This window comes from Microcaecilia unicolor, chromosome 8, assembly GCF_901765095.1.
Source record: "Microcaecilia unicolor chromosome 8, aMicUni1.1, whole genome shotgun sequence".
Lineage (NCBI taxonomy): Eukaryota > Metazoa > Chordata > Amphibia > Gymnophiona > Siphonopidae > Microcaecilia > Microcaecilia unicolor.
This window is the reverse complement of record NC_044038.1, coordinates 90,929,996-90,950,246: the sequence shown is the minus strand read 5'-3', so window position 1 is coordinate 90,950,246 and position 20,251 is coordinate 90,929,996. Positions and strand designations below refer to the sequence as shown.

Here is a 20,251-nt window from a genome sequence, read left to right as displayed (position 1 = left end):
AGTATTAGGCATTGAGTTTTTTCCGCGTTTAGTTTCAGTCGAAATGCATCTGCCCAGGTGTTCATGATGTGTAAACTTTGGTTGATTTCATTGGATATTTCTTTGATATCTTGTTTGAACGGGATGTATATTGTTACATCGTCAGCGTATATGTATGGGTTGAGGTTGTGATTTGATAGGAGTTTTGCCAATGGGATCATCATTATGTTGAAGATGGTTGGTGAGAGGGGTGATCCTTGCGGTACTCCACATTCAGGTGTCCATGAAGCGGACGTAGTTGAGTTTGATGTAACTTGATATGAGCGCAGGGTTAGGAACCCCTTGAACCAGTTTAGGACATTTCTTCCAATGCCGAAGTATTCAAATATGTGCAATAGAATTCCGTGGTCAACCATATCAAAGGCACTTGACATGTCGAATTGTAGGAGAAGTATATTGTTGCCGGTTGCGATCATTTGTTTGAATTTAGTCATTAGGGTGATTAGTACTGTTTCTGTGCTGTGGTTCGATCGGAATCCGGATTGGGCATCATGCAGTATTGAGAACTTGTTTAAATAATTTGTAAGTTGTTTTGTTACCATCCCTTCGGTTATTTTGGTTATCAGTGGTATGGATGCTACTGGTCTGTAGTTGGTTATTTCACTTGCGCTTTTCTTTGTATCTTTGGGTATTGGGGTGAGTAAGATTTTTCCTTTTTCCTTTGGGAAGAGTCCGTTTTGTAGCATGAAGTTTACGTGGTTCGTTAGGTCTGTTACAAATTGTCGAGGGGCTGATTTCATGAGGTTGTTTGGGCATTTGTCTAGTTTGCAGTAGGATTTAGCAAATCGTTTAAGTGTTTCAGAGATGAAGTCTTCTGATAGTGATTCGAATTCGGTCCAGGTTCTGTCTGCAGGGTAAATTCCGTCTTCTGGGTCTAGACAGTCTAGGAGTGTGGTGTATTCAGTAGTGCTGGCGGGTATTTTAAGTCGTAGTTGTATAATTTTCTCCTTAAAGTATTTCGCAAGGTTGTCGACGTCTGGTATGTCTTTGCTGTTGTTTGTAGCTGGTGCGGTGTCTAGCAATTTATTCACACGGTAGAAGAGTTTGTGTGTGTCTTTGTAGTTGGGTCCTATCATTGTCTTGTAATGTAGTCTTTTAGTCTGTTTTATGGTATATTTGTATTTCCTCCGGAGTAGTTTCCAGGCATTTAGTGTTTGTTCATTTTCTTTTTGTTCCATGCGCGTTCTAGTTTCCTGACTTGTGTTTTAAGTTTTTTCAGCTCTTTGATGAACCATGGGTTTGATTTTTTCCTATGCGATGTTCTGATTTGGATTGGGGCGATTTTGTCTAATGTTGTTGTGCATATATCATCCCATTCTTGGAGGAATTGAGTGGTGTCAGCATTTGTTAACCATTCATTCTGGTAGACCTGTTGCCAGAATGTTGTGGGGTCTATTTTTCCTCTCGTGGTGTATGTCGTTCGTTCATGTTTGTTGATTGTGTTTATGTGCGTTTTTCGCCAGTTGAGGGAGACATATGCTTTATGGTGGTCTGACCATAGTGTAGGTGTCCATCTTGTGTCAGTAAGTAGTATGTTTGAGTCTGGGTCAAATTTGTGTGTAATGATGTCTAGTGTATGTCCTTTTGTATGTGTTGGTTGCGTGTTAGGTGCGTGCAAATCCCAAAGTTTTAAGAATTCTTTGCATTCTCGTGTGCCTGTGGAGGTGTCGTCTTCAAGGTGTAGGTTAATGTCTCCTATGATGAGGATGTTTGAGGCGGAAATACATGTGTGCGAGATGAAGTCCATGAGTTGCATTTGGGAGTCTTGCCATCTTCCTGGTGGTCTGTAAAATAGGATGGCGTTGAGGTATCCTAGTAGGTTTGGGTGAGTGATTCTTGTTGAGGCAATTTCAAGTTGTGGAGAAGTGGATTCGCCCAAGGTTGTGATGGTGAATTCAGGTTTGTAAACTATGGCTATTCCGCCTCCTCTTTTTCCATTTCTTGTCCAGTGGGTAATTTTGTATTCTGGTGGACATATCTCTAATATGGCGGGGTCTGTAGGGCTGTGGAACCAGGTTTCTGTGATAAAAAGAAGGTCTAGATTATCTGTGGTAATCCAGTCTAGTATATCTACTGAGTTGCTTACTGCTGATCTTGCGTTGATGTATCCTAGTTGGATTAAGCGGTATGGTTCTGTGAAAGGGTTCAATGTGTTTATTTTTATTAGTTGTCTGTTCCTTCGGTGGTTGGATTTGATGTTGTTGTTGGTTTTCTCTGTTTGTTGGTGGTGTTCGTAAGCGTGGGTTTTTTCTTTTGGTAGGTTATTGCGTTTTTGGTTTGTTAAGTTGTTCATAGGTTGTGCGTGGAGTTGGTGTATTGTGGTTGGCTTGTTATCGATGCTCTTCAGGGTGGGCATTGTGTGTGTGTGAGTGCTGTGCAATTTGTGGATTATGGTGTTATTGTTGTCTGGGTCATAGGTAGTGTTTGCGTGAGAAAGTAGGGTGATGCAAAAAATGGTTAGGAGTGTTTTACTGGTATTCATATCAGGTAATCCCTGAATGGACATCTTTATTAACTGCGAAGCAGTGATTAGAGAACTGTGTGGGTTTATTTTGAATGCGGAGGATGGAGGTCCATTGCCGGATTTTGGAATCCAGAGAGCGCACAGAGTGGCTGGCCCGCAGAAGGAAACTCGTCAGATGGACATTGTGGTGTGTTTTGCCGATTTCCTCATGAAGGAGAAGATATTGATCAAAGCAAAGCAACAAAAAGAAATAATCTGGAAAAATTGTAAGATTGGAATGTTTCAGGATCTGGCCTGGACTACGCTGCAAAAGCGGCTATCCTTCCGAGAAGCTACGATATATATGAGGTCAAAGGAGATCTGGTACAAGTGGCTTGTCCCGTTTGGAATGTGGTTAACAGTGGACGGAAAATCGCGTAAAGTTAAGACCCCGGAAGAGGCATGGTCAGCGATGAGCTCTTTGGGGTGCAGAGATGTTCCAGCTCAGAAGGAGACAGGGGAGGCCGCTAGGGAGCCCAGAGCGGATTTGGCTTGGCAGAAGGTGGTGGATCAGGGGAAGACTTCAATCAAGCAGGCTTCCTGAAAGAACAAGGATTTGAGTGGACTTGTGGTGAATTGCTTGAACCAGGGGGGAGGTTGGGTGGTGGAGTGTTGGATGCTTGGATGTGATGAAAGGGGGTGTAAGTAGGGTGATGGGAGGGACAGGGATTAGCTTTGGAAGAGGTTAAAGTCCCGGGAGATTGAGTTGCTTCCTTGTGGGATTGCTGACTTACTGATAGAGAGATCAGCTACAGGGAAGGGGAGGGTAGGAGAGGGGTTGGGGATAAGGGAGAGCAGACGAATGCGGGTTTGGGACAGGGGGGAGGGTAGAGAACGGTTGTGGGGGAGGGGAAGGGACAAGGGGGGGAGGGAGGGAAGTGGTGGGGGGGGGGGGGGGGGGGGGAGAGGAGAGATGCTGCTGGTGGGTACCTGGAATGTAAATGGGCTAAATAATCAGGGAAAACGCAGCAGAGTATTCAAGGAGTTGAGTTGGCAGAAGTGGGATATTGTTACGTCTGTGCTCACCTCGCCCTCTGGTGGCCAGAACTGGTGGCTGCTATGGACTATCACCCGTTCCAGACTTTAGCCTAGTCCAGTCCGGATCTTCCAGGCTGCCGGATCTCTCTGTCTTGTTTGAACCTGCACAGCTTTCGTGGTTGCCTGGTGATTGCTGCAGCTGAGCCTCAGTTGCTGCTGGGCTTATTAGCCATTTGGAATCTCTCTGCCTTGGCCTTTGCATCGTCTAAGGCCCTGGTATGTTGGTGCTTGTTGCACTTCAGCCTGAGTTTGTTTCCTTGTTCTAGTTGCTTGCCTGAAGTTCTTGCCTGTTTCTAGTTAGTCTATGTTTAGTTTAGGGTTTGCTTGTTTCTTAGTCTTGCTCCTTGTTTGTAGTTCTTTGTGTAGTACTTAGGTTTCTGTGTTGTCTGTCTTCAGTGGCTGCTTGCAGCTTTTAGTTCTTTCCCCTGTTTGTCAGTGTTTGTTTCCTGCTTTTGTGGCTGCTTGCAGCTTCCAGTTTCTGTCCCCTTGCCCTGCTGTCCCTGTATGTTCCTTTCCTCTCTGACCCTCAGTCCTGGTTCAGCCTAGTGGGTATCCAGTCCTGCCTTGCCCAGTAAGTCCTGCCAGCCACCTGCAGCCAGGAGCTCAACTCCTGGTGAAAAGTGGCCAAGTGCAGGTGAAGTTTAAGGGTACCTGCTCTGCTTAAGTCCTGCCTGTTTGCCTCTGCTGCAACTCCAGTCCGGAGTTCCAGTCCTGTTCTGCCTATTCTCCGGGGTAGGGTGGTTTTGCCTGCCACTGCCGCTCCTCGGCAGTGGCCCAAGGGCTCACAAACCCAGTTCCAGCTTTGAAAACGTGACAGATATAACGTTCTTGCAAGAAACACACTTAAGGCCGAGGGACACTTACTTGCTGCGTCATAGGCCTTTTCGGGAAGTGGTGGTACATCAGGGAGCAGGGCCAAAAAAGATGGGGGAGTGGCTATTTTGATCAGGCAAACTTATGGTCTTGTGATCAAAGAGGTGTTTCAAGATATTAGTGGGTGTTGTGTGGACATTAGAGGGTGGTTGCAGGGGAAGGAGCTGACATTAACATATATGCTCCGAACGTGGGGCAGAGGGAATTTTTTCAAACATTAAAAGAAGAAATCTTGGGATTTGTGAGAGGGAAGTTGTGGTAGGAGGGGATTTTAATATTGCTCTGGATGCAAGGCTAGACCATTCGACAGGTGGGGGGCAGCAGAGTGGTCAGGGGAGGAAGGCACTGCTACAATTTTTGAAGGGGTTGGAGGTGGTGGATTGTTGGAGGTTGTTACATGGGGTGCAGCGGGACTACACCTTTTACTCCCATGCAGCACAGACATATTCCCGGATAGATGGGCTTTGGGTGCATCGCAATTGATGGCGTATGGTTGGGGCTGCTGAGATAGAGACCACTAGTGTTTCTGATCATGCGCCAATGTGGATTAAATTAACTGGGTTGGGGCAATGTAGGAGACAAGGAGTCTGGAGACTTAATGAATCACTGCTGGGGGATGAGCAAGTGCGGGAAGATATTCAGCGTACTATTCAAGAATTTTGCCGCTTTAATGATAATGGGGATGCGTTGATGGGGTGATGTGGGATGCGTTGAAAGTGGTGGTGAAGGGTGCTTTGATTAAGTGGGGGGCGCGTAAGAAAAGGGAAAAAGGGCAGCACTCGCTGACTTTACAGAAGAGGTTATTGAATTTAGAGCAAATGCATAAAAGAAACCCTTCGCCACAGGTATGGGCAGACCTTAAGCAAGTGAGAGGGGAAATAGCACAATTGCAAATGGCAGAGGTGGAATTTATGAGAACCATTCTTAAGCAACAATATTTCGAGTATGCCAATAAATCCAGTGCAATGTTGGCCCATTATTTGTGGGCGCGGAGAGTGCGTTCCCATATTCAGAAGTTGAAGGATGAGAGGGGAGGATGGCATTATGCTGACTCACATTGGAAATTGTTTTGTGAAATATTATCAAGAACTTTATGGGGCTCCTGAGAAACCACCGGAGGTAGATATGGCTCGGTTTTTGGATCAGATCCCATTACCACGTTTGGATGAGTCTGAAAGAGTTCAGCTTGGGGAACCTATTAGAGTAGGAGAGGTACAGGGTGTGATAAAGCGGCCCCCTAATGGTAAAGCACCAGGCTTAGATGGTTACTTGGCGAGGTTTTATAAATGCTTTGTGGGGGAGTTGGGAGACCTCCTGGTACAGGTGGGAAATGGGGCATTGGAGGGTAGTGGATTACCAGTATCTATGTCTGAGTCTGGGATAACGGTTCTGCCTAAGCCTGGGAAAGATCCTGTGGTTTGTGGTGCCTACAGGCCTATTTCACTTCTGAATGTGGATGCAAAGATAGTGCAATGTGGATGCAAACAGGCTGGCTAGAATGCTGCCGAAACTGGTTCATATTGATCAATCGGGATTTATCCTGAGAAGACAGGTAGGGGATAACATTAGGCGTACTCTTCATTTGATATGAGAGGCACAAAGATCCTGGGTTAGTACAGCGTTGTTGGCTATAGATGCTGAGGCTTTTGACAGGGTGAGCTGGGGGTTTTTGCGTGCAGTGATGAGTCGCATGGGTTTGGGTGAAAATTTTGGGGTCTGGCTGACAGCTTTGTATACAGCACCAAAGGCATGTCTTAATATTAATGGGGGATATACTTCCTTTTTTCCAATAGGTAGAGGGACTAGGCAGGGATGTCCCTTGTCGCCCTTCCTCTTTGCCCTGTATATAGAGCCGTTGGCAGCACTGATACGTCAGCATCCAGATCTTCAGGGCATTGGGGTGGGGGGGCTGGAACAGCGAACTGCGTTATTTGCGGATGATGTGCTACTCTATGTGGTGGATCCTGAGCGGACATTACCAGTGGTATTGGAGATTTTTAAGGAATTTGAACGATATGCTGGTCTTAGGGTTAATATGGATAAGAGTGAGCTATTGGGGATTTCTTTGAAGCAGGGGGAAAAGGGCAGATTGAGAGCATTGTTTGCGTTTAAATGGGCTAAGCACCACATTCGGTATCTGGGGATTCAGATTCCTAGAGACTTGGGTAGGATGTACAGTCTTAACTATGGGAAGATAATAGACCAAATTTGGGGGGAATTGTCCCGGTGGAAGGGATTGTGGCTTTCGTGGTGGGGGCGTATGGCGGTGGTGAAAATGAATGTGCTGCCTAGATTGTTATTTTTGTTCCAGGCGCTGGCAGTGGTGGTTCCGAAACGGACGTTTAAACAACTGCAGGGACTGGTAGCACAGTTTATATGGGGGAGGGGGTAGACATCCCTGTTTGGCTGGCCATGTGCTATGGGGTGCCCCTGAGAGGGGGGGGGGGGGGTAGAGCAGTACCTAATATTGAATGGTATTATGTTGCTGCCTAATTGAGGATGATTCTGGACTGGGAGAGGGGGATAATTAAGCCTGCTAGCCAGTTGGCGCAATCGCACAGGCCAATGAGCTCTTATTTATGGACTACTGAAGGAGTGGGGGTGATCTTGGCAGGGATACAGAATCCATATGTGAGGTATTTGGTGGAATTGTGGGAAGGAGTGAGGAGGAAGTGGGGACAGTCTGGTGGGGAGTTGACTCTGGCGCCTTTGAGATGGGAGCCGAGGTTTGGAGCGGGGAGAGAGAATGCTAGTTTTGTGCTGTGGGAGCAAGCGGGCATTGTGAATCTCCGAGCTGTGTTGCAGGGGGGGAAGGTGAAGAGCTTTGATATGCTGTGTACCATGTATGGTTTGCCGGGGGGGGGGGGGGGGGACAATTTTCCCTATATACAGATTCAACATTTTGTGGGGACATTCGGGTGGAGGGGGGGGGGGGGGGGGAATCCTCAGGAGAGGGAAAGTTTGGAAAACCTGTGGCTTTTGTTGAGGAAGGTTCCCAGACCAATATCAGTGATGTATAAATTTTTGAGGGGATATGATTCTAGACCATTTGGTTTTCAGGGGGCCTGGGAGGAAGATTTAAAGTGCCGTTTTTCTGATCAGGAGTGGGAAGTTATTTGTGGGGAGGTTCAGAAAGCTTCGGTATGTGTTTTGGTACTGGAAAATGCATATAAAGTCTTAACTAGATGGTATTACACACCTGAGAGATTGAAGAGGATGTACCCTGGTACATCAGATCTATGCTGGAGGTGTAACTCACAAAGGGGTTCCTTTATTCACGTATGGTGGACATGTCCCAGGGTGGGTACCCTTTTGGCAGGCTGTTATGAAAGTATTAGTCAAGATGATTGGATCATCATTGGTGTGCCTTTTGGGCTTATATAATGAGCGGGAATCCTGGGATGAGCGGAAATGGTTGCACTGGGGGTTAGCAGCAGCCACCTAGTGTCTCATAGCACAGTATTGGAAGAGGGCAGACCCCCCCCCCCCCCCCCCGACTTTGAGTGACTGGAAATGTAAATTGGGGCACTTAATACAAATGGAGAGATTAACGGTTTATCGTAAGGAAGGGGCATTGCAACATAAGGGTGGATGGGCTCGATTACAACAGCGACTGGGAAGTATCTAGTTTAGTGGTGTATTGTAGGAGGGGGATGGGTTGGGGGAGGGGAGAGAGAAGGCCCTGAAGATTTAGGGGATGTTCTTTAGTTGAGCTGGAGTTGGTGAGAGGGATGGGGAAGGGGATGTTGTATGTTAGGGATGCACGTTTTAGTTGGGAATTGGACACTGTTTATGGGACTATTTTGATATACTGAGTTTTGTAGTAGTAGAAATAATGGGTAAGTGGGAAAAAAAAAAGAATCCATAAATTCCACTACTTGTCAGGTCCCAGATTTTATCAGGTGCTGTTTCCAGCATTCCCCACAAGCTGCCTCTTTAATTCCAATGCAGCACTGAACCCTCTATGTTGCTTCTAGCACTGCTCTCTATGCCCCAACATTCTAAAGCTGCCTGAAGCTTTAATCACTGCAGCTTCTCTTAAACCTGAAATCATTAAATTAGTAAATGTCCTTATTAAAAATCCCCAACTCTTCAAACTCTTTCCAGAGCTCTGACATCAACTAAGTCAAATTCTAGTTTCCAACGATTTTTTTTTATCCCCTGAAACCCCCCCCCCCCCCGAAATTCTTTTCCCCTTTCTCACTGAGGGCCAGATGCACTAAACTTAGTGAGCCCTTAATGAGCCCTTAACAAGCCATTAACGAGCAAGTAGTAAACCCTGGCATGCACTAAACACTTTTTTCCGACGACGGTAGCAGCTAACGAAAACGGAATGCAGATGAGCAAATCGTGTAGAACCCCTCTTGTAATGAGATGCACTAACCTTTTCCGATTGCCTTAACGCTGGAAAACAGTGGAAAATCTAACGAGAGGTCTGTACCTCTCGTTGGGGCTGAGCGGGATTGGAAAAATGATTAAAATGTAAAATAAAATTCGGGGGGGGGGGGGGGGGGGGGGGCTAAAACAGCCAAGTGCTCATCATGGACGGCCATTATGGCCGTTCTACACCTGAAAAACCGCCCAAGTGCTCGTCACTTTATTGATAAATGTTCAATAAAGACTTCATACAACTTAAAAAAGTGGAAAAAAATCCAAGTGCTCATCCTTTTTTTTTTTTTTTTTACAAAACTATTAGGATTTGAACCCACCACCTCTGGATTACAGGACCACTGCTCTAACCACTCAGCCACAACTGTACTCATTTGGATGTCCCTCCCTTACTTCCAGGTCTCTGAGCTGAGTGAAGCAGGGCCAAAAAGGACGTTTTATTATTGCGTGGGGGGGGGGGGGGGGGGGCACAAAATGTACGTTTTTTTTTTTTGAAGCGAAGTTTTATTAAAAAAAATCAAACAGGCTCCGATGGTGCAGGCTCTTTTTTGGACATTCAAACCCGCAATAATTAAAACATCCTTTTTGGCCATGCTTCACTCAGCTCAGAGACCTGGAAGCTAAACACGCTGTGATTGGCTCATTGACTTCTAGGTCTCTCAGCTGAATGAAGCACGGCCAAAAAGGACGTTTTTATTATTGCAGGGTTGAATGTCCAAAAAAGAGCCTGCAGCATCGGAGCCTGTTTGATTTTTTTTAAATAAAGCGCTTAAAAAAAAACAACGTCCATTTTGTGTGCCCCCCCCCCCCCCGCAATAATGAAAACATCCTTTTTGGCCGTGCTTCACTCAGCTCAGAGACCTGGAAGTAAGGGAGGGATATCCAAATAAGTACAGTTGTGGCCAAGTGGTTAGAGCTGCGGACGCGGCGGGTTCAAATCCCACTATTAGTTTTGTAAAAAAAAAAAAAAAAAAAGACGAGCACTTGGATTTTTTTGGCATGCGCAGAGCAGCCAGCATAATGCTTTGCTGCTCTGCGCATGCTTGATCGGCAGATTGGCCGACAGTTTTACGATGAATAGAGAATGCAAGTGAGCTACAACGAATAGCTCATTTGCATTCCCTTTCCTTGATGCATAGCCGTTCCCTACTGATTCGCTATGGAATTTGGTACAGAACGGATCTAACAACGACTTTAATGCACCCCCCCCCCCCCCCGAAACAGTACCCTTATTCTCCCAGACTACTACATTTTTAAAACTGGAAATTTATAATCCCTGTTCCTCTTAATTTATCCTAAAACCAAGACTACAGCCACACTTGCCTCTTTCTGTCCAGATTTTTTTTTAACTGACTCATACAACTGAACTTTCCTGGTGTCATCACTCATTCTACCAGGCTCATGCACGTGAAAGTTCTAAACCCTGCACATGCCACAACTTCAAACACTGCACAAATAAACTCTATCTCCCCTTAAAGACATAGTTTCCTAGTCCTTTCTCAAAACCACATCAGTCACTCTGCCTAGCAGTATCTCAGACAATGCTCCTAACTGCCCCTGAGCCTGACTATGTCAAACAACTTTTCCCCTGTTACTGAGCTTTGGCTCTGCACATGCAACTCATTGACACTCTCTGGCCAACCAGACCCCGAAGCAGCCCAGGATGGCCCAAAAGACCACTGGGACCACCCCATTTACATAAACCCCCAACCCTCGGGAAAAAAAGGTAATTTTTATTTATTATTTTATTTTTTTCTCATTTACACTAGTATGAGATTGTGCTACTGTGCACAATTTTACTGTCTGGAGAGCACTCCCCACTATACAGCTGTATCTTCCGTCTGGGTTCCGACGCTGTTATGTTCAAAGTCCTGGCATGAGAAAATTGTGTAGACTGCCATAACCGTCACAGCAAGCATAAGAACAGCAACCATGGAAACAAAAGCCCAAATGTGGCTCCTGGAGGGTTCATCCACGTGTGGTAGCTCTGTAACAGCAGAACAGAAGACAGCAGAATATTCTTAGTCATTCCATTCTCTACATTTCTCAAGTAATGTCCCACCCATCCCTAGAACCTGACTGAATTACGGTTTTGGCTTCGGCAGTTGGCACCAAAACTGGCCAGAAATTTGTGTTTGGCCTTGTTTCAGTTCTGGCCAATGCTGGTGCATCTTCAGCTGAAACTGAAACTTTATGCTGGCTCCCTTTGCTCTCCATCCCCCCTCCCCCCATGCACAGACCAGAGCGAGCCCTCTTCCCAGACCCCCCTATAGGTTCCCCAGCCTACCATCCATGCTCAGTGGTGTAGTGGCTAACCAAGGCAAAAACAATGCCCATTTGTTTCTGCCCATATCCTCTCCGTCGCCAAAATGTCTGCTGCAAGACTGTCGCTGGAGATCACAGCAGCCACTTTGAGACTGGAGCCAGGCAGCTACAATCTCAAAATGGCTACAGTGACTTCCAAAGGCTGCTAGAGATTGTGGCAGCTATTTTGGTGGTGGAGAGGACAAGGGCAGGAGTGTCTCCCCCAACTACCCACTAACCACCAGGGGATGATGAAAGACTGGTGGTGGTGGTGGGGCTCATTCTATGCGCAAGGAAGGGGGAGGGAGTAGCAGCTTGTTCGATGGAAGGAGTGAACTGGGCTGGCCTCTAGCTGCCAGTTTTGGTTTCAGTAAAAACAGAGTGACAAATTTCAGCCGCAGATTCGGTTTCAGTCACCTTCTACCCATCCCTCTTAAATCACAGAAAAAACAGTGTTAACACTGGGAGAAATTCAACAAATTAGCTGTATGAATTTATCCTTGCTGTTCCCATATTAGTTTTGTGCCCGTGTGCCTATGTTTTTTTTTTCTTTTTTCTGGCTGGCAGCTTTTTCTGTTTGTGTGTTCTAGCCAATGAGAGCAGACTGCCTGCAAATTTCTGCTGCATTTAATTTGAGTATTTGCAGCCCTAGAAATCTTAGACTGCCCTTTTGCTGAACTCTTATTTCCTGCACCTGCTCAGGAACTAAGAACTTCTGGAACCAGAACTTTCTAGAAATATGAAGAAGTCTCAGGAAGACTTGAATTTCTAAAGGGGTGGTCACTGGTAGCAGAAGTGAACTCCCCCCAAAGTAATTTAAACTTCTTGATTGCCATCAAAAATTGTCTTGGGTCATCTCCTGCCTTTGACCATACATCTCATGAGGGAGAGTCCCTTGAATTTTCCTGCCATGTCTGTAGCAATTCCATGAACTAAAAGGAGAACCAGCCACCCATGGGAAAACATCACAGGATATTTATTTATTTAAAACACTTATATACCACCTATAATTAGGTGGTTTCCATAAAAACATTCATAATCAACCACAATACAAAGACATTACTCAGCATACAACATATATAATCCAAATGTAGAAACAAACAGTTTTGTTTTCAAACGTCTTTTGAACTGCTTAAGGTCAGAGGATCGACGAAGCTGGCCAGATAGTTCATTCCACAAGGAGATTCCAGCTGACACAAAAGCCGAATGTCTTGTATCAGCATAGCGCAATTGCATTATTGCATCAACAGAAATATGCATGGTAGATTCTTATCTTACCATATGTCTAGGATGGAACATCTGCAGTTCTTGCTTCAGGTAAAATGGAGCAGAAGCAAACAGCGCCTGATGAACAATTGTCAGCATTTTAAATTGAATCTTTTGCATCACTGGAAGCCAGTGCAGTTGCTTAAGAGCAGGTGTCACATGTGAAAACCTACATGAACCCACAATTGTTCTCACAGCAGCATTCTAGACTATCTGCAAAGCCTTAACTCCTGAAGCAGCCATACCAATGTACAAGCGTTGCAGTAGTCTAGTCACATCAAAATCATGCTTTGAATCACACAATGGTAATCATACAAAGTAAGCATAGATTTTAATCTAAAAATCATATGTAATTGTCTGAAGGCTGTCTGAACAACATTAGCAACCTGGGATTTCATTGTAAGCTTATGATCCAACATCACCCCCAACAGTTTCATCTCTTTCTTAAGTGAAACACTCATGTCTCCCAGACAAACATTCTCAGGCCACTCTTTCAATACTTCCTTCCCATAATCATTACCTCTGTTTTTTGTGATATTTAAAACTAAGCCATTCTCATCCATCCACTGTTTCACTTGTTTCAGACAAGGATTCATGGATTACTGGGACCAGAATCAGAACTGACAAAGTTGCTACTTGGCATTGTGTGGTGGTATGGGGAACCACTACATTCCAGCATACAAATCTGGATGATGAAGAGGGAGATATTTCAGAAAACTTGCTATGCCATCCAGGTGCCCTATACCATGGGGACTGAGTACACCTCAGACAGAGGGGGTTATAATTAAGCACTCTAAAATCTGATTATGTGCAGGCTGCAGAGCCTTAAAATCTGATTGCAGGAAGATTTCCACAAGCCTGTGGTATCTATTCCATTAATTCTGGTTGTTGCATCTCAAAAAAGATGTAGTGGAATTAGAAATGGTACCGAGAAGGGCAATGAAAATGATAAAGGGGATAAGACGACTTCCCTATGAGGAAAGGCTGAAGCGTCTAGGGCTCTTCAGCTTGGAGAAAAGACAGCTGAGAGGAGATATGATAGAGGTCTATAAAATAATGAGTGGAGTGGAGCAGGTAGACGCGAATCGTTTGTTTACTCTTTCCAAAAATACTAGGACTAGGGGGAATGCGATGAAGCTACAAGCTACAAAGTAGTAAATTTAATACATATCGGAGAAAAGTTTTCTTCACTCACCATGTAGGAGTGGAACACTGAACACTGGATACTACTAGACCAACAAGACAACCTCAAGCTCTGTGCATACTACTGATGGACTTTTCCCTTGTGCATACTACCTCTGCTTCTGCCTTTTTATGGCATACTCCATACTTGAATGTATTGGACATTTAAGTTCTCTTGCACTGTGCCTTAACCACAACTTGTCAGCTCCTGCTGCTTTGATGCTTATCTGTGTGACACAGGATGCAGGGGCATTAGATAAACAGCTTGTAACAGTAGTCGGTAAAGCTTGTACACAGAAACCAGCCTGCATGCAGATGCCACATGACTAGATGGCCTTGGAGGGTGTTGCCAACCCCCCTTCCCTGCATCTCTGAGCCTAGCGAACCTTATCTCCTCAGCCAGAAAGGAGCATTGTATTATGTGTGTGTGTAGAGCAGGATGCTAAGTTTCGTTTCCCTAGCCAGTATCATTTCAGTATTATGACGTGTGTATGTACTGTGAACTACAAATGTGTACTGTCAGAACTACAAATATTTACTGAGCATGTCAACTGTGATGTATAAGGGGCCTAATGCTCAGGCCCAGCAGGGAAGTATAAATGTAGGTGTCAGATGATTTCTGACACACAGTATCCTGAGAGAGAACTCAGTGCTGTTCATTGCTAGCAATAAAAGCTGCATTGCTTTGGAACCAATTTGCCTTTCGTCTCCTGATTTCCGAGCCTGTTTCAGTGGCGAGCCAGCCAGGAGTACAAAAGGGAAATCGGATTATATTCTTTCCCCTCCCCACTGCAGCCGGATTGGGTCCCCGACCCCCCTCCCGAGAAGGTGGTGAGTGGCCACCGCTGATTTCAGCGTCCATCTCCCGGCGGAGGGCCGATCGATTCCGGCCGACTGAAAGTGGGGCTGTGTGGTTCCGGCAAGGCACCTTTTCCGACTCCGGAGAGAAGCGCACCGACGGCGCGGCCTGCAACGACGACGGACAGGCAAGTATACTCAACGTAGTGACCGGCCCAGTAAAGGACCGAAGAAGAGGCTTGATCACCCTCTTAGCCAGTGACTAATATGGACTAGGTCCCGAAACCTCACTAGGCTTTTGGCGAAGGAACCGAACGGGAGGGTTTCTTGTGGCGTATGAAAGTTGTGTGAGTGGGCTTGCATTTCCGGGCCGGGAGACCGCGTTCCGGTCAGGCCGAGTGTTGACCCTTTTGTGTCCGGTGGAACGAGACCCCTTACTCTCCACCATCCTTTTCCCCCTTTGTCTGTCTCCTATCCTTTGGCACTCAGGTTAGGATGGGCGGGGGTGGATCCACACCTTTAGACTTAATGACGGAACACTTTAGCGAAGTGTTCGACCAAGATAAATGCAGTAGGGCCGGGATGATACAGCGATGTCAATTTATGTGGCCCGGGCTAGGGATTGCTGAATGGCCCCCGGAAGGGTCATTTGAGTATGAAAAGGTGGCGGCGGTCATGAATATTGTTATAGTTGAGGGGAACCCAGGCTGTCCCGAGGACATTCCATATATAGAAGCGTGGTTGGATGTAGTCCGGGATCCGCCGGGTTGGGCCCAACGCAAGGTAGAAAAGGCCGCCCTCATGGTGGTAAACCAAAGAAAGGGGCGCAAAACTAAACTTAAGGCCCTGCAGACCCCTGCCTTCGCTCTCCAAACCCCAGCAACCGTTGCCGTCCCGAAGGCCGCGGGGACCGCCCCCATAAGGCCGACCGCCCCCAGCATTGAAGCCCCAGAGACCACGCCCCGCACTACCATCACTAAGACCAAGGCCACGCCCCGTACCACAAGTACACTTCCCAGAACGAAACCCCCTGAAGGGAACCCGAGGGAAAGTTCAGGGCTCGCCCGAAAAGATACCTCCGAGGGCCCCAATACTTGCTACGGCGGAGGCCTACGAAGATGATGCTGCGCCCCCTCCCTACGCCCCCATATATCCCGACCTCGCGGACTTGGCAGAGGGCCAGGATAACGCCGAGGCCTCCGAGTCGGACGCTGAAGACACTTCCCGGCCAAACACACCCGAGACAACAGGTGCAGGTCCTGCAACCTCCAGGAAGAGCCAAAGGGTAGTAAAGAAAATTACTCGATTCCCCCAATCGAGTCCGGTAAGCACCCTCCCTTCCAACCGGAGAGCGGAAGTGACCGACTTATACCCGGTCCGGCAATCTACGACCTATATCCCTAACCCGACGGCAGGAGCCCAGCCCATCCAGTCGACCGTCTACAGCCACGTTCCCTTCTCCAGTGCCGACCTGTATAACTGGAAACTGCATGGGCCTTCGTATGACCAGAAACCCGAACAGCTGATAGAGCTGGTGGAAGGCATCATATACAGTTATAATCCCACAGGGGTGACCTCAGGCAATTGAGCGCCCACATTCTGACCACTGAAGAACGCCGTCTCCTACAACAGAATATGGAACAAGCCGTTCGGGACGCCAACCCGGGCCATGCCAACTTGCAGAACCTCCTAGACGCGGAAGTGCCCACCGCGGTCCCTGCGTGGGACTACCGAACCGATGAGGGCCAAACCGTCATCCGCCGGTATCAGCAGGCATACCTGGCGGCCCTAAGAAAGGGGAAACAAAAGATTACCAATATGGGTAAAATCCACAATGTAGTCCAGCAGAAGAACGAAAGCCCAGGGGATTTCCTTGAACGCCTTATGGACGCATTTAGGAGACATAGCCCGATAAATCCCGAAGACCCCAAAAACGTCCCTACAGTGGTCATGAGTTTTGTTAGTCAGTCAGCACCGGACATAAGAAGAAAACTCCAGAGAACTGAAGGATTTGAAGGGATGAGTATCAGCCAACTGAAAGCCATAGCTGATCGCGTATTCGGATACCGCGACCAAGAAGAAAAGACCGAAGCCCGGAAGGAGTCGACCAGATGGATGCGCGAGAATGCGGATGTGCTGGCCACGGTGCTGGAAGAACGCCTGGGGTCCAGACCGCGTGGCAGAGGCAGGGGCCGAAGGGGGAGAGGAACACGGTCCCCCATAGGACGCAACCAGTGCGCTAATTGCCGGGAAGAAGGGCACTGGTGGGCGGACTGCCCAGAGAAGCCACGAGACCAGAAGAGAGAGGAGGAGGACGACGACCGGCCAAGAGGCCCCAGACAAGGACAACGAGGACGGGGCCGCGACCGAGTCGAACAACAGGAATGGCAGATGGCCCTTGAAGCCACCCGGGACCATACTGCATGAAGGGACCGGGAGGGCAGAGTCCCCACTGACCCTCTGGTGGAGATCCGGGTGGGGACACAGTTGATGAAGGCCCTACTAGACACTGGGGCCCAACGATCTGTTATCACCACTGCCATAGCCCCGGCCACGAAAGAAACCATACCGATTGTGGGTGCCTCTGGGAAGTCACTCACTGCTCCCCTCCTCAAGGAACGCCAAGTCCAGATCGGAGGGACGATGGTGTCTCACCAGTTCATACATATCCCCAACTGTCCAGTCCCCCTGATTGGCCGAGACCTACTGTGCAAGCTCCAAGCCACCTTGAAGTTCAAGACTACGGGTGAAGTAGAAGCTCACTTTGAAGACCGACCGGTGACGCTTATCTGCCCTGTGTGGGAAGAATGGAGACTACACGCCCCCCTAATTGCAGGCCCTGACGACTGCCGTTACTACCAGGACACCCCTTTCGCACGGCAGAGGAAGGCCCTAATGGCTGGGGTGTCCGACGTATGGGCAGAAGTGAACCCCGGTGGACTGGCCGTTAACGCCATCCCCATCTGGATTGAACTTAAACCAAATGCTCAAGTCGTCAACCAAGGACAATACCACATCCCTTATGCAGCCCGGCATAGTATGCAAACTCATCTACAGAAACTCCTTCAACAAGGGGTCCTTAAACCGATCAGATCCGCGTGGAACACCCCACTGCTGCCCGTTAAGAAGCCAGGAACATCAGAGTACAGACCCGTCCAGGACCTGAGGAAAGTCAACAACCAGGTAGCCGACATAGTCGCCCTCGTACCAAACCCCTACTCAATCCTAGCCCAAGTGCCAGCCCAGACCAAGTGGTATAGTGTCATTGATCTGAAGGACGCCTTCTTCTCCATCCCGCTTGCTGCCGGCAGCCAGAAGTTGTTTGCCTTCACGTGGGAAGACTTACAGACTGGGAATAAGCAGCAATTTACATGGACCCGGCTTCCCCAGGGATTCAAGAACTCGCCTACCCTCTTTGGTGACCAACTTGCCCAGGACCTGAAAACGTATAAGGACGAGTACGGGCCGTTCGTTCAATACGTGGACGACCTGTTCGTGGCCCGTGAAACGTACAAGGACTGTGCAGAAGCCACCCTTTACCTCTTGAAAACCCTGGAAGCCCAGGGGTACCGAGCCAGCCGGAAGAAGGCCCATATATGTGAGATCGAAGTCGAGTACCTGGGTTTTCGCCTCCGAGAAGGAACCCGAAGGCTCGGTACCCCCCGAACCCAAGCCATCCGCAACCAACCCACTCCTGCAAATAAGAAGGAATTGCGGGCATTACTAGGAGCAGCTGGGTACTGCCGGATCTGGATCATTAACTTCGCTGTTCTGACCCAAGACTTGTACGCCAAACTGAAAGGACCTGAACTCGAGGGCCAAAACCTCCAGTGGGAGAAACACGAACTGAAAGCCCTTCAGGACCTCAAGGAGGCCCTCGTGGCCCCACCAGCGCTCGGACTGCCAGATGTGACCAAGCCGTTCCACTTGTTCATCGACGAAAAGAAGGGACTGGCACTTGGAGTCCTTACCCAACTGGTCGGCACCTGGCAACGCCCTGTAGCATATCTCTCCAAGGGCATGGACAACGTGGCACGAGGATGGCCGGGGTGTCTCCGAAGCATTGCGGCGGCTTGTCTGCTGATACACGAGGCCAATAAACTCACGTTTGGCCAAACCCTCTTTGTGACTACACCCCACACCATCCGCGGCCTACTCGAGAGCCACGGACCCAGATGGATGACCAACTCCCGATTGGTCAAATACCAGGCCCTCCTGTGCGAAAATCCGGAGGTACGGATCCTGGACACAACTAACCTTAATCCCGCTACTCTCCTTCCGGCCCCTGAACCACCACTCCACGACTGTGAAGAGGTAATGGCCACTGTGCATTCTAGCAGACATGACCTCAAGGACCAACCCTGGCAAGGGGGCATCACCCTGTTCACCGATGGAAGCAGCCAAGTAATAGAGGGAATTCGAAGAGCTGGCTATGCTGTTGTGTCTGAGGACCATGTGATCGAGGCTATGGCTCTGCCGCCCGGAACGTCAGCCCAGAAGGCGGAACTGATCGCCCTCACCAGAGCCCTCCTGTGGGCTGAAGGAAAGGTTGTTAACATCTACACAGATTCCAAATACGCCTTCCTCACCCTCCAGGTGCACGGGGCCTTGTACAAAGAGAGAGGATATCTAACCGCTGAAGGGAAGGGACTCGCAAACGCCACTGAGATCTGTCAACTACTCGAGTCAGTGTGGAAGCCAAAGAAAGTAGCTGTGATGCATTGCAGGGCCCACACCGGCCGGACGGACCCTATCGCCCGGGGAAACCAACGGGCGGATGATGCCGCAAAAAGGGCAAGTCAACTCCCTTACCTCTGTCATTCCTCTGACCCCGTACTCGTCCTTCACCTCCCCACAGAGACCCCCATCTATGCCCCACAAGAAATTGAGTGGGCCCGGCAAGAGGGCCTGGAGTTGCGAAATGGCTGGTGGGTACTACAGGATGGTCGGATATGGATACCCGAAGCCTTGGCCTGGACGGTGGCCAAAGAGGCCCACAACCGCACCCACCTGGGCAGGGACGCCCTGGGGCGCCTGCTCGAGAAGACCTACTACATCAACAAGCTGTCCCTGTGGACCAAAAACGCTTCCAGCCAATGCGCGACTTGTGCTCGTAACAACCCAAGGACGGGACCCGGTCCTATGCCAGGACATGTCCTCCGGGGCACCAGCCCCTTTCACGTCTGCCAGATTGACTTCACACATATGCCCCCAGCCCGGGGCTACAAAGCCATCCTTGTCGCCGTGTGTACCTACACTGGATGGATTGAAGCCCAGCCCACCAGAACGGAAATGGCTAAAGAAGTCACCTCCTTATTGATCCATCACATCCTGCCGAGATACGGCCTCCCCAAGCAGATAAACTCCGACAACGGCCCTGCATTTGCCAGCGAAGTTACACAACAGCTCAGTACAAGACTGGGCCTCGATTGGAAGTTGCATTGTGCTTGGAGACCCCAGAGCAGTGGAATAGTGGAGAGAGCTAACCGATCCCTGAAGAACCAGCTAGCCAAGCTATGCCAAGAAGCCAAAGCCAAATGGCCCGACCTGCTCCCACTGGCCTTGCTGCATCTTAGGTGCACCCCCAAGGCTACAGGCCTTACTCCTTACGAGATGATGTACGCCAGGCCACCATCACTACCCTCCTTTCCCGACTCCTTGCAGATACAGGGCGAGAGCTCCTTAGTAAAACAGATGAAGGCCCTACGCGAGGTAGTGCAGGACATCCAACAGTACACTGAGAGTGTAGGTCCCCTAGTCCTTACTAGTCCTACACACCAGTTTAGGGTGGGGGATGAAGTCTGGGTAAAGGAGTGGGATGAATCTGACTGTCTAAAGCCCAAGTGGAAAGGGCCCTCC

At 48.5% G+C, this 20,251-nt stretch overlaps 1 protein-coding gene across 3 annotated transcripts in view; it reads right to left on the bottom strand.

Moving 5' to 3' along the window:
* The window catches only part of LOC115476473 (CD276 antigen-like), a 174,961-nt gene that overhangs the window by 30,441 nt on the left and 124,269 nt on the right, over positions 1–20,251 (bottom strand). For 2 of the 3 annotated variants that reach the window (XM_030212868.1, XM_030212869.1), the window contains exon 5: positions 10,604–10,829. The gene's annotated coding sequence lies outside the window, so the exon portion shown is untranslated. Of the gene's footprint in view, positions 1–10,603; positions 10,830–20,251 lie in introns of those variants that run through there. The other variant, XM_030212867.1, reaches the window with a different exon arrangement.